The sequence below is a fragment of the Takifugu rubripes genome, chromosome 14, assembly GCF_901000725.2.
Source record: "Takifugu rubripes chromosome 14, fTakRub1.2, whole genome shotgun sequence".
NCBI classification, from domain to species: domain Eukaryota; kingdom Metazoa; phylum Chordata; class Actinopteri; order Tetraodontiformes; family Tetraodontidae; genus Takifugu; species Takifugu rubripes.
The window spans coordinates 10510955-10524106 of record NC_042298.1 but is presented as its reverse complement, the minus strand read 5'-3'; the positions used below and the strand labels follow the sequence as shown (position 1 = coordinate 10524106).

The following is a 13152-nucleotide window of genomic DNA, read 5'->3' as shown; positions in this document are numbered from 1 at the left end:
GATAGAAAAAACAAGCGGGATTTAGTACAAAAGAGTCATTTCATGGGTCGCTAAGTAGTGACTGACAGATAAAACCTTATAAAGCTTTCTTTCTTCTAGGCCAACATTGTCAGAAGGAACTTTGACATCTGGTAGCATGCTGACATTAAAGCAGCCATTCTTGAGTAACACTGAAGCTCTGAAGCAAAAAATATCACAGTTCTTTATTTTAAAAAAAAACTCCAAATATATGTAGTGCTATATGTTGCAATTCAAAATATACATATATGAATGATGATTTAAAGGACACAGTGCAAAGTTATCATTGTTGTCAGTGACTGTGCTGACTGCTAAGTGCTGATGGTGTGATGATGGTAGAGCAGAGATGGAGGGAGAGGGAGAGAAAGAGGCGATGAAGCAGCCAAAAGTAACCTGCTGTTACTGTAACAAGGGACCCTGATAACGTAGTAATAACAGGCTAATCGTATTTGGGTTCAGAAACCACAACATGCTAATTCAATTAGCTTAATAAGCCCCTGTAGATAAAAGGCTTGTTTCGGCTGTTGTGATTGGCCCAAGGTCCCAGAGAGGTGGGCCTTGGTGGCAGCACATTTCATCATCAGCAGTGGGGGGGACTTCTAGTATGTCTTGCTGAAACATGTGATCTTTCAATAGTGTTTGATTGATGGAGTTGCTGGAGTTGATGTCAATTGTGCCGCTTAGGTCTTGTTCCTCTGGATGTGACCTGAAATACATGTTCATCTCCAAAGAAGATCTCCTCTTAAAGTTTCAAGAAAATGGGGAGGAAAAAAAAGTTTCCCATCCTTTGGAACTTTCCTTTATTGTCCTTTACTTTGACAAAAACAAAACGCAAACACAATGCCAAACAAAACCCATTCTTAGTCTATTGTCATGCCGCTGTGTCTCAGTTCACTCGGAGCGTCTGTCTCATCACTGGACTCTTTGTGTGGAGATGCACAGGGAGGCACGGCTGTATTGTTTCAGGGGCTAAGGAGGAGAATGGAACTGTTACAGTAGAGAGAATTGGCAGCTGAGCCCAGCGAGGAGATTCTCCACACAGTATTAGAGAGAGGGATCGTGACGCTCCACCGCCGCGCTCGCCTTGCTCAACCCTTGCACATGTACACACAAACACACCCCAAAAGTAGACACACCCTCAGCTCCCTACCTTCTTCCCTGTGAAATCTGCATTCTCTGTTAACCCTTTGTTTCTCAGCAGACGAGCTAATCTGTTTATGGGTGTTTGCGAGGGCGCCTTTGTTTGCACTATAGGCACATATGGGTGTGCACACATACGCACGCATTAATCTGCAGGCCACGAGCCAGCTGACACCAGCAGAATATAACTCCGATCCCCACAGACCAGCTCTCCTGAAAACACACGCCAAGTGTTTCTCCCCATGTTCCTGGATTTATATGCATGCTTACTCCTGCGCATGCAACATGCGAAGACGTGCACGACCCCCGCCATTAAAAAAAAAAAAAAAGCTGGGGGATGGTGCATCCCGAAATGGATGCAGAAGGCAGATAAGAGAGGAGGCGCCGTCAAATGCACAGAGGTAGTGCGGAAAAGAGAGAGGACGGTGTCTGGAGGCAGAGAAGTGCTGTAAACAACACAGCTCATATTTAAAGAAGGATTTGTTCAGAGGAGGGAGGGCACAGCTGGATCAGCGCTGTACGCATCATCAAAAACAACGGCGACGGGAAAGCAAAGACAGAGGGAGAAGCAAACAGAAATATAAACACTTTGCCTGGGCCTCGTTTCTCCCCTCACACCAGCTCCATCCCCTTCAAACGTCACAGCAATTTGAGAGATTAGACAGCGAGGATTAGACGGCACAAGGCTGCCTCTTTTTGAAGCGTCGGATGCCTTTGTGCTCCATTCTTCCCAGCTCTTTCATTTCATAAGATGATATTGTACCGAGTGGTGGTAAGACTCTCACATTCACAATAACAGCTTCTCGGTGGATTCGCCGACGATGGGATGCGCGCGAGTAATTACATAAGAAGTAAACACTTCTGGCGGGCTGCATATTCCACCACCTTGCGCTGGCGTGCTTGTTTACTGGTCGGCCTTGCTAGATTTCCTCTTGCTACTTCTGATCTGATTAATGAGATATGCACGCACATGCACGCAAATACACACACACACACACACACACACACACACACACACACACTCTCACCAACTTAGCAGTGCTATTAGTAATGATTGAACCCTATCCAGTGGATGTAATATATTAGCAGGGAGATTATTCCGACGTTAAAACATGTTCCCTATGCTGACAGCATCATCAATCACCCTCACACTGCCTGTAGACGAGTCACACTGGACATAATTGCTTCAGCATGGGGTTGGGGAGGAAGGGGGGGGGGGGGGGGCAGTTGAAGAGAGGGAGAGAGTTGGAGAATTAACGTCAATGTTTACATTTGCATGTTGGTCCACATGGGCCCACATGGCGTGCTGTGGCGACACTGCTGTGCGTGGCCCAAGATGGCATTTAGTGATCCAGATTAGCCTAAAATGAGCTTTAATCTGAGTTATTGCTCATTACAAATGGCCCCAACAATAATTCTGCTTAATGGGATTACAGCCCCAATTAAAGCTGCTTTATTTTTGCTGTTTTGAAAATGTTGTTGTTGTAAGTAACAGATTAAGTTGTCCTTGTTTTCTTTCTTTTGTAAGGTTTTGATTTTTGACCACTTGAGGGAATAGCTGCAAGCTTTCCCGGTAAGACCGGCACCTGAAAAGCTCCTTCAGTTGATGTTCTACCGGCTGTAGTTAACAATTACCTGTCTGTGGTTTATTGCTGAGTAACTGTTATGATTAATTAACTAGGATTCACACAGCAATGAATAACAAAGCTAATGAGAACCGACAAACTATCTATAGATATACATCTATAGCTATATATAGCTATAGATATGAACTTATTTGTATAAAACCTTTGATGGATATCTGCATGACTGTCCCTCTGATATTACTGTTGCATCACTAACTGCAGTTTTTGCATGCTGCTCACAGAAAGGTGAAGGTGAAAGGAATAAAATCCTTCCAAGTCCAGTTGTGTATTTCTGTTATCAGATATAATCCATTCTATCCATGCTGTTTCTTCTCTTCCTTGTAGATCTGAATCCATTTCTCTCTCTCTCTTTCTCTCTCTCCCTGTGTAATGTGATCCAGCGATTAGTATTCTGCTCAGGCATTAGGATGGAAAGCGGAGTGGCTGCCGAGAGGTGTCCTGAATCACATCACTCAATTTCCACTAAGTCTGCATGTGTGTGCGTGTGTGTTTGTGTGTGTTCCCAAAGAGGGAAAGTGAACCAAATCAATCTTATAGGACCAACTGGCCACTAAGTGTTGCGTGTGTAAGCGTCACTCTGCATTGTTTAAACACACATTTAGCATCTAACTGAGCCGCTGAACTGCCATTTGTCAGTCGCCCCTCTGTGGGATGTGTTTCCGTTCATGTGTGTGCGGGTGTGTGTGTGTGTGTGTGTGTGAATGTGTGTGTCCACACACACGCCAAGGTCAACGGCACCTCATCTCTCCAGGCTGGTAAAATGACAGTTGCTTCACATGGTGAACGTTATGAAATCCTTCCTGTTTTATTTGATCGACCCATTTAATAATTTCATTTCATAAATATTTGGTAAATACATTTGTGTGTATGTGTGTGTGTGTGTGTGTGTGTGTGTGTGTGTGTGTGTGTGTGTGTGTGTGTGTGTGTGTGTGTTGCTCATTCATTTATCATCAGTGCAGGCTCAACCTGCAAGTGCACAACGACAATATTGTGTTGTATTAGCAATCTGTCGCCTCATTGTATTAGCCTATAAAATGCAGAAATGACCAGAAGTTCACAAATAAACTGTTTAACAGCCTCTAAACAGGAGTGTTAAATACAGCACAGATGGGCTGAGAGTTGGAAAAGCTCTTAACAGGCCGACAAAGGCATAAATGTATCCTTTCCCCTGACTTTTCTGCTGCTAATTTGGGTTGAGAACACACTTCTCACCACATGAACTCTTCCAGGGCCACACCCAGTTTATTCCTGCACTCAGCTGCACGGCTGCCCTGCGCAATACTAGAAAACTGCAGACTTGTAATAAGCAGTGGTTATTATACATCAACAAACTGAACTGAATAATTTTTTATTTTTTTTTAAAAAACCCTAGAACTACCTGTAATCAATCAGTATCAGTCAGTGTGCTGATAAAAGTCATGGGTCTTAATTCAGTTCAGATCCCTTCAACTACTGAACTGTTTCTTACACCACACTGGGGGGTGCGTGGGAACTATTTTATACTTTGGCTTGGAAATGACAGCATGCTCAACGCTCAAGAATGTGTAAATAAGTCAGATTGTGATTGACAGAAATACTCGAGCAGCATAATACAAATCTCAAAATACAACTCTCTAACCCTAAACAAGTTCCCAACACTGTGGGGGATAGAGAGATCGATAGATAGAGAGATAGATAGATGGATCGAGAGATAGATGGATAGATAGATGGATATTTAGATGGATGGATGGATGGATGGATGGATGGATGGATGGATGGATGGATGGATGGATGGATGGATAGATAGATATTTAGATGGATGGATGGATGGATAGATAGATAGATAGATATTTAGATGGATAGATAGATATTTAGATGGATAGATAGATATTTAGATGGATAGATAGATAGATGGATAGATGGATGGATGGATGGATGGATAGACAGAGATAGAGAGATAGATGGATAGATAGATGGATATTTGGATGGATGGATGGATGGATGGATGGATGGATGGATGGATGGATGGATGGATGGATGATGGATGGATGGATATTTAGATGGATGGATGGATGGATGGATGGATGGATGGACAGGGTTATGTTGCCTCCACAGTCTGATGCTAGTTCTAAAATCCCAAACAGTTTCTCCAGTTTTTCCCTTTGCAATAATTAGAGAGTGTTACTGCTGATTTGTTGCAGTAACACATCTCTCCCGCAGCCAGTGTGCGTTATCTGATTACTGTTTTCTTACAGTAAATGGACTGTGGCCAATTCCAGGGTGCTTCTGTGTGGGGCCACCACAGAGTTGATAGTAGTTAAATGGAAATGTTTATTCCTGGAACCAGGTATATGAAATGTTAACGCATGTAGATGTTCTATGCAAAAAAAAAAAGGCGTTTAAAAGTGTGTGTATGCGCCCGTGCATGTGTGTGTGTGCTTGCATTAAAATAGGGGATTTTCTTGTCAGAGTAGCAGGGTTGGGGATTAGTTTAGGATCTGACTGAGACAGAGGAGAGAGGGGTTGGCCACATAAAGAGATGACTGGGCAAATACGGGCACATACATCAATATCAGCACCGTGCACATTATAGCGGTGCGCAGCAGGGCGAAACACATACTGCAGACAAGCGAGGAGATTTTTGTTTATGCATGACTGGAGAGGAGGAAATTAATATCAGTGGATTGAATCCGCTCCTATGGAAGATCTTTATGCTTCCTCAAACCTCACAGTCACACACCAAAATAGATGCAAAGTGACACACACACAACGGGTGCACGTTCAAACACACAGACACACACACACTCTGCTGAAAGACAGGCACTAAAATAACCTCTGTTCCAGCTGGTGGACTGCTGAGGCTCCTGCTGGGCTGTTTTAATGGGGAAAATTAGCCAAGCAGAAAGGTGGATCCTGTTTGTTATGCTCTGCCGTCCTCCTTCTACAATCGGCCAAGGAGGCATCCTCTGTTGTACGCTCTCCCTCTCTGAGCTCTCTTGACATTGTGTATCTGCACCAGCTGCTCCTGCCTCCATATTTCAGGCGCAGGCTCATAGGACATACATTGCATGCACGTGCGTGTACTCACACTCTTACACACACACACACACGCACTTGCTGCAGCAACAGAATCTCAAACAATTATCAGAGAATGTTTGTTCTTTAGTATTCCACCAGTGTTTCCACTTTTTCCCCATTCTGTGTCTGTAAATGTGCTCAGCAGCTACTATCCATATCCCTCACACACAAGGATGCCAAAACAAAACTGAAGGGGGGAAAAAAAGGACAGAGAATTGGGGTGGAGTGGGGGGGGGGGGTTGCAAACAAGTGAGGATTGCATGATACAGGAGTCGCGGAAAAAGAAGTGTGAGGTGAGAGAGTGAAGGATGCGAGGAGGATATGCAGAGGGGTGAAAAGCTTCTTTGTTCTGGATGCCCTTGAGACAGCTGAAATCGCCACAATAAGACCTTCTTTCAGAGGGAAAGAGAGGCTGTCAGTGTGTGTATGAGTGAGGGAGAGAGAGAGTAGGAGGGAGAGAGAGAGAAGGAGAGGGAGGCACCAGGCTTTAGTACGTTTGGCCTACTGAACTGGTAGCAGTGGGAGAGATATTGTAGAGACACTGTATGTGTTTACTTTGCACAGGCATTTGTTCTCCAGCCCGGTTCAGCTCCACCAGTGGACAGTCACAAACTGTGAGTTGCTCCATCAGTCTGATGCACATGGTGGTAGGTTGTCACGAACTGTCATGTATGTTCCCGTTGCAAGATCATTGTCCTACATGTCCCACTTTAGCATCATTGTTGTGGTCACTGGGACATCGATCTTGGCAGCTCACTGCTTCATGAGGGCCAGGTGTTTGTTCATGTGTCCCACTATATGCAACAAGAAGACAGAACACAACAATAAATGAATGGACCAGAGTTATACGTTTATGAGGAGAGAAAGACCGAGTCAGCAGTGACACTCTTAGTCCCTGTTACAATCTACTTTAGGCAGCATCTGCACAACCATTTGGTCGGGGTGGTTTAACTGGACATGTTTATCGTTTTGCCCAGTTCACCAGCTAAAATGCAACATTAGTCCTGAACCTCTCCATTCCAACTATCTGTCACCGCTTGCAGGCAAATGTCCTGAGGACAAATACACCAAATGGGCCCCAATAATCTAAGAAGACAGATTTGTGTTGTACTAAACCATCTATTTCCTTTTTTTATCATCATCTGATAAGCTGGCATCTAATAGTTCTTAATTCATCTTTAATCAGTTTCGCAGTAGATAGTAAAGTTGGTATTATTGGAGCGGTACAGTGTGCCACACTTTAAGCGTTGCTTGTCACATCAGTGGAATTAAAACCAACTTTGAGTGAAGTTTTTTTTCTTAAACTGAAGAATTGTAGAGGAGACTTTGGTAGATTAAAATGTGTGTTTTCCTTCCCAGCAAGAACCATCACTATGGCTGAGATTTTTTTTTTTTTTTTTTTTTTTTCCAAGTATTTATGTCCGTATTTCTTTCGGCCTAGTTTTTTTGTCACATCCTGGATCGTGCACACAAGCTCGCACACAAACACACATTAGAAACCTGAGAGCGTGTTAGACCTCTCTTCCTCCTCACCCACAGTTCCTGGCCCCAGGCTGTGGAGGTTCTCTTGCCTCGTCTCACACGTCCAATGCAAACACACGACAACCTGCGCCCGCACATAAACACACATGCACAAATACACACACACTGGCAGTAGACCACATCAGAAGAGGTCCTTTCCACCCCCCGAAGTCCACGGGTCTCTGAATAAACATATTATTCTGGATTAAATGTTTCCCATATTTGTTGTTCTTCCCTTTGAGACTCCAGGTGGAATTGGTATGAAACCAAAAATCATATGAACATTCCATCATATGAAAGAGCCAGGGGCTGGGAAGAATGCTCCAAACGGGAACAGAGAATTCCCTTTCAGAGTGAGAACTTGTAACAACATTTGTGCAGATTCCCTGATTGCCCGGTATTCTCGGTTCCATCTGAGCCGTGCTGGGTTGTTCAGAAGCGGTCTCCTGTGTTCGCTAATCTCGCTGCGCCGATTCTCCACAACACCAGGAAGCTCGGCTGCCTCTTAATCACATCCAGTCAGTTCAAAAGCCGCTGACCCTCGGAGGGATGCTGCGGCGTGGGAGTCTGTTTTTACTCCCATGCGTTATCACTGAATAGAGATAGAAGGTGACAGCTGAGCAGCAACTTCGGCCACTGTGAGGCCTAAATTGAAGACTTCTGAGGCAGAAGGCGATGTTGGCGGAGTTTTGCTAACTGAAGCAATTATGTACAAATTACTGCCAGAGCCCTCTGCCCTATCAGAGCCTGGGTTACAGCCTAGGGCGAGCCAGTCTGCAGGGTGCTGATGTGTGGGAAAAGATCCCAGACTGTCCACCTATGCCCTCCTGGTATTATCTGTGCAAAAATGGCACAAGCGGGGATGATGGAGCCACATGTTGCAGACTAATATCCTCATAATATCCACACTACAGTGTAAACCATGTCGTATAAAAAGACACACTCCCTCGGTGTTTAGCTGTCTTTGTGTTTGATTTGGGAAACATTTGCAGTCAGCCCGCCAGCCCATCACAAGTCACTCACAAACCGATCCTTCCCCCATCACATGCTGCCTTGCTGCATGCTAATGCAACTGTGGGCAACAACAGAGGCGGGAAAACCTGCAGAATACCAGCTGGTTTCTTCCTATTGTGTTTATGTCTGTAAACTGCACCAGTATTGTGCAGTGGTGGGATGCGTGTTGTGGACAGCAGGTCCTCACTGCACGTGTGTTTGATGCCCCCCGACACACACTCACACACAAATACACACAGGCTCTCTTGGACCCTGGAGACATTCCTCATGCATAATCGCTGTGTGTCTTTCTGATCTGCCTGTATCTGTTGGTGGTGGAGGTTAATGCAGTAAACATACAAAAACACAACATAAGACACACACACACACACACACACACACACGGACACACACAAAACCACAACAATCTATCTCCACAAATACCAATGGATCAAGGAGAGACAATGGCAGAAAGGAGGTTTGTAATCTTTATTGTGACATATGGATGATTGCATCTCCACCAGCGTCAGTTCGGTCTCATTTGGGATTTTCAACTGTTACACGGCCCTGATAATAAAACCATCTAGTCTGGTAATTCATCACCCTTTACCAAACCTTAAGCCAGGAAATCAGGAAAAAGTGATGTCATCAGAGAGAGGGATGTTCCTGCATTTCAGCATTCTGGTGGGCACTCAGCGGGGGCAAAGAGGTCATGAGCAGTGTGTTTGTGTGTGTATGCGTGCATGTACGTGCATATGCGTGTGTGTATGTGTAAGAGAGACACAGCAACATCAGCAGTCCTTGAGGGCTCAGCAGGCTAATTAATAATGAATCCCAGAGAGTCTGTGTTTGAAATGCAGATGTGCAACTGCCGGTTCTGCCTGCTCCTTCACAGGGACCTGCATACGTGTGTGCACATTTGAGTGCATGTGTGCATGTATGTGCCCGTGTGCGTGCCACAGGGGGAAGTGTGTTAGCTGTTTGTGTAGCAGAGAGCTCACTTATATTCAACATGAAACTCACCGAGGTTGCTCATTAAACAGCCACGTTGGATTTGGCGAGAGGACAGGTTCAGCACTGGCGTTTACACAAGTCGGTCCTTCCTCTCCCATCTGAAAGTCCCTTCTCTTCCTCGTTGGTGCAAGCGGAGGCCTCAACTCTGAGCTCCTGTCTGCTCTTAGTGCAGAAGAGAAGAAAAACAATGTGGACGAGAAGCTGAAGAGGACCAGAGCCTGCACGTTTCTGTGCACTCTGGTCTTCACTGATTACTCTTTGTAGGATTGTGTATATTTTAATGTGTGTGAGTGTGTGTGTGTGTTATAGTTTGAAGTTAAAAACATGGTAATGTATGCAGATTTGTACCAATCGCTCCTTCACTGACCCAGGGACAATGTACAAGTCTCTTTCACAAACAGCACCTGTAACACACACACACACACACACACACACACACACACATACATACATACATACATACACACACACACACACACACACACACACACAGACACAGAGAGAGAGAGAGAGACAGTAGTGAATAATCTTTCTGACAAACATTTGCTTTGTTGTAGTAAAGCCAAAAGGGACATTTTGTCTTTTGCTCAGGTGTTTCGAATTCTTGCAGATAAAAAACAAAAATAAATAAATAATAATAATTTTTTTTTTTTATAGTCTGCTCCTGTGCAAGCCAGTGTTTATTCTGCAAAACATGCTAAAGAGCTGAAAGACTCCCTTCACCTCAGGCGCTTGAGTCTTTCTGGTTGAATCCATTTGAAAAGTAACTACAGTAACCTTCAATATGCCTCCCATCTTATTTGAAACATTCAGAAGACGTTGTCCTTATCCTTCACATTACTTTCAGCCAAATAAAGAAATCAATTAATTCTCGTCCAGGCAGAAAATGATTACAAAAATATGAAAGTACAGGCTCCTGTTCATGGAAGCATAGCCGAAATTCTAATTGCTTATTTTTCAAAAAAAAAAAAAAAAAACAAGTCTGGAAAAACGTCGTGAATTCTCAACATCGTGGCTCTGACTCACAGCTCTGGTGATGGAATATTTCTTTTAACTCGGGGTTGACTGTCTATTGATTTTTCCCACGGAGATCTTTTTGAAGGACGCCCTTTATTCGATTTAAAAGAAGAAGAATGCCTGAAAGAATCCCTCACTGCAGACCAGACAGACTTTGCGCGATATGGATGCTGCATACATGCATTTGGTCGGGATATCGTTGCTCTTATTTATTTACATTTTCTAAAGGTAAAGGTTTCCTCTCACAAACACACGGACCTTTTTCCCCATGTTTGATTTGAACAGCTGATGAAGACGATCTCTGCTGCTGGGAGAGCTGCTCCAACGCGCTGTCACTGTCCTTTAAACGCGGCGTGGCGGCCTAATGTGAATATCGATTTTACTGTCTGGAGGTCTGGGAAGTGTGTGTGAGACGGATATGTCCATTCAGGAGGTCCACGTCAAAATTTCCAACCAGGGAAATTCCCAGCAGGACCAAGAACCAATGTGTTCGCTCCTTTTTCACGCTTCTAAAACGCGAATGAATAAAACGAATGCACGCGTTTCCCACAGAGGAGACAGAAACTGACATGCATCAGATGTTTGATTGAGAATAATGCGTCCAGAGGCAGCAGAAGCTTTTGGCTCCATGCAGAGTTTTTAGAGGTCATGACATCGGGTGACGGGTCCCTCCCCCGGGGTCGCCTCAGTGGCAGACGATTCATCTCTGCAGCCTTAAACTGAAGAAGATTTAAAGACCCAAAACAAAGAACGGGATCCAAACACACATTCTGCGTGCCGTGTTGCACTTTTCGACTGGAAACTTTTAAAATTATTAGTATTAGTTGTATTTTCTACTCACGGGGCCTCAAATGCGACGGGGAAAACACGACTTAATAATAAAAGAAAGGAGAAAAGCCCATGAAATTGGATGTGAGGCATCAAACCTCCGTAGAAAAAGATATTTCTCCTCTCAGTCGCTTCTTTAACCCCTGGAAATGTTGTTATCAAATTAACCTCTGTAGACCCAACACTATACAGAAATATTCGTTTTTATAAATGCCAACAAGCAGCCTGCAAGTAACTAAAATTAACCAATATAGTTTTTATTAATGTAATCGAAAAAACAATTAATCCCGAGTCATAATTAGACCTGTGACTAAATCCTCACAGGCCCATACTAACAGGAAAAGGTTAGTCTCGAATTAACTTTAAAATATATTTAGCTTTTTCCTCTTTTTCTGCGCTGTCTGCATCAAATAATCAGTCATAAAATAATCACAAAAAAGAAAGCAGCCAAATAAGCGAAGGGAAGCAGATAAACACGCGTCTCTAAACTGCTATTTTACAAAGATAAACTGACAGAAATTATGTCTCATTAGTTGTTTTTTTTCGCAGCTCGGTGGAGAAAGAGCCCGCAGTGCTGCATGGTGTAAGTGTAGCAGGGCTTGGCTCGGGTTATCTGTGAATGGTCTCTTTATTGGAGGCGCGGAGCGGGGATTTGCCTTTTATTCGCCTCGCTATGGAAACGCGCTCGGCGGCAGAAAAATGTTGACGCGAATAAAAGGAATCAGCACAAGGAGCGTTTCAAGAGAAGCATCTGTTACACTTTAGAAACTTAGACCATCGAGAGCGATACAACCCCCTCTCAGAGTCCCTCCTCATGCGTGCTTTATGCTTCCCAAAATACAGATCTATTTTTTTTCGTAATGAAAGAAATTCCTGCTATATTTTTAAACCATCGTAGCTCATGAACCACCCCCCCCCCCCAAAAAAAAATAATATTTATATCTATTTATAATGGGAATCTTATAAGTCCAGAGTTAACTGAACCAGCTACTCTAAATACATATGCAGAATTGAATTTTAAAGATTAAATCGCTTTGGTGCGACATACATTTAATGCATCGTGAGCTTCTATTTAAGACACTTTCTTTGCTATTGACACGTATTTCTGCATCCTTTTTAACGACTCAAACGAAGCAAGCATGTTCTGTAAACTAGGCCATGAGCCATCCTGTCCTTCGCTTAAAATATATTAAAGTATTTAAATAAAATAATAAACCTCAGCGCCGTGTTGGCATCGTCACAAAAACACATGACATAGACTGCATCTGCTCCATTATTTCCTATAGGTGCTATACTGCAATCCCAAGCCACCACTCTCCCGTTGTATCGCCACTGGCGATCCTATCTCCGGTCACCGATGCCCTGTCCTATAACTCAGCCAGCGGTCAGCTCACCTGCTCCGGCCTTTCCTCTGTCGCTGTCCCCGCAAGCAGCTCCTCGGCTCGGCGCTCTTTAATGACTTTCTGCTAGCTGCAGCCTTCTTTTATTTCTCCTAAATGTATGAAAATGTATGCAAATTTAAATCAAGCTTAACCTGGAAGCTCCAGCAATATATTTAATGGAATTTCAAACTAATAAGGGGACTGCGACGCACTCCTCTAATGGCAAATGTAATTACGCAGCTAAGTTGGGTTCTCAATATATTCATAGATCTTTTTTTTTTCTTTTCTGAAGATCTGATGAGATTCTTAAAGACTGGAAGTGTGAGTGTGCAGCGTGTCAGGGCGCGTAATACTTTCATGTAATGCAAAAAGATGAGGTTTTAAGTACCAAGCATGTCTGTTAAAAGAACCTGAGCAAAAAATGCTCATAGGGAAGCCATGGACACTTTAAAAAAATACAAAACGATGAGGGGAACAAATAGCAAACACCAGTTCACGTTTTGGCTTAATTATCCATGCAGGATGAAGGCTCTGTG

The 13152-nt window shown here is 43.7% G+C and overlaps 1 long non-coding RNA gene across 1 annotated transcript; it reads right to left on the bottom strand.

Annotated features, from left to right (window-relative positions):
• Nucleotides 1-4817: 4817 nt before the first annotated feature.
• On the bottom strand, nt 4818-12859 carry LOC115252424 (uncharacterized). Its single transcript, XR_003890876.1, has 4 exons — nt 12629-12859; nt 9738-9793; nt 9399-9551; nt 4818-6655 (listed from the first exon to the last, which is right to left on the bottom strand). It is a non-coding gene; the product is annotated as an uncharacterized lncRNA (long non-coding RNA).
• Nucleotides 12860-13152: the final 293 nt, after the last annotated feature.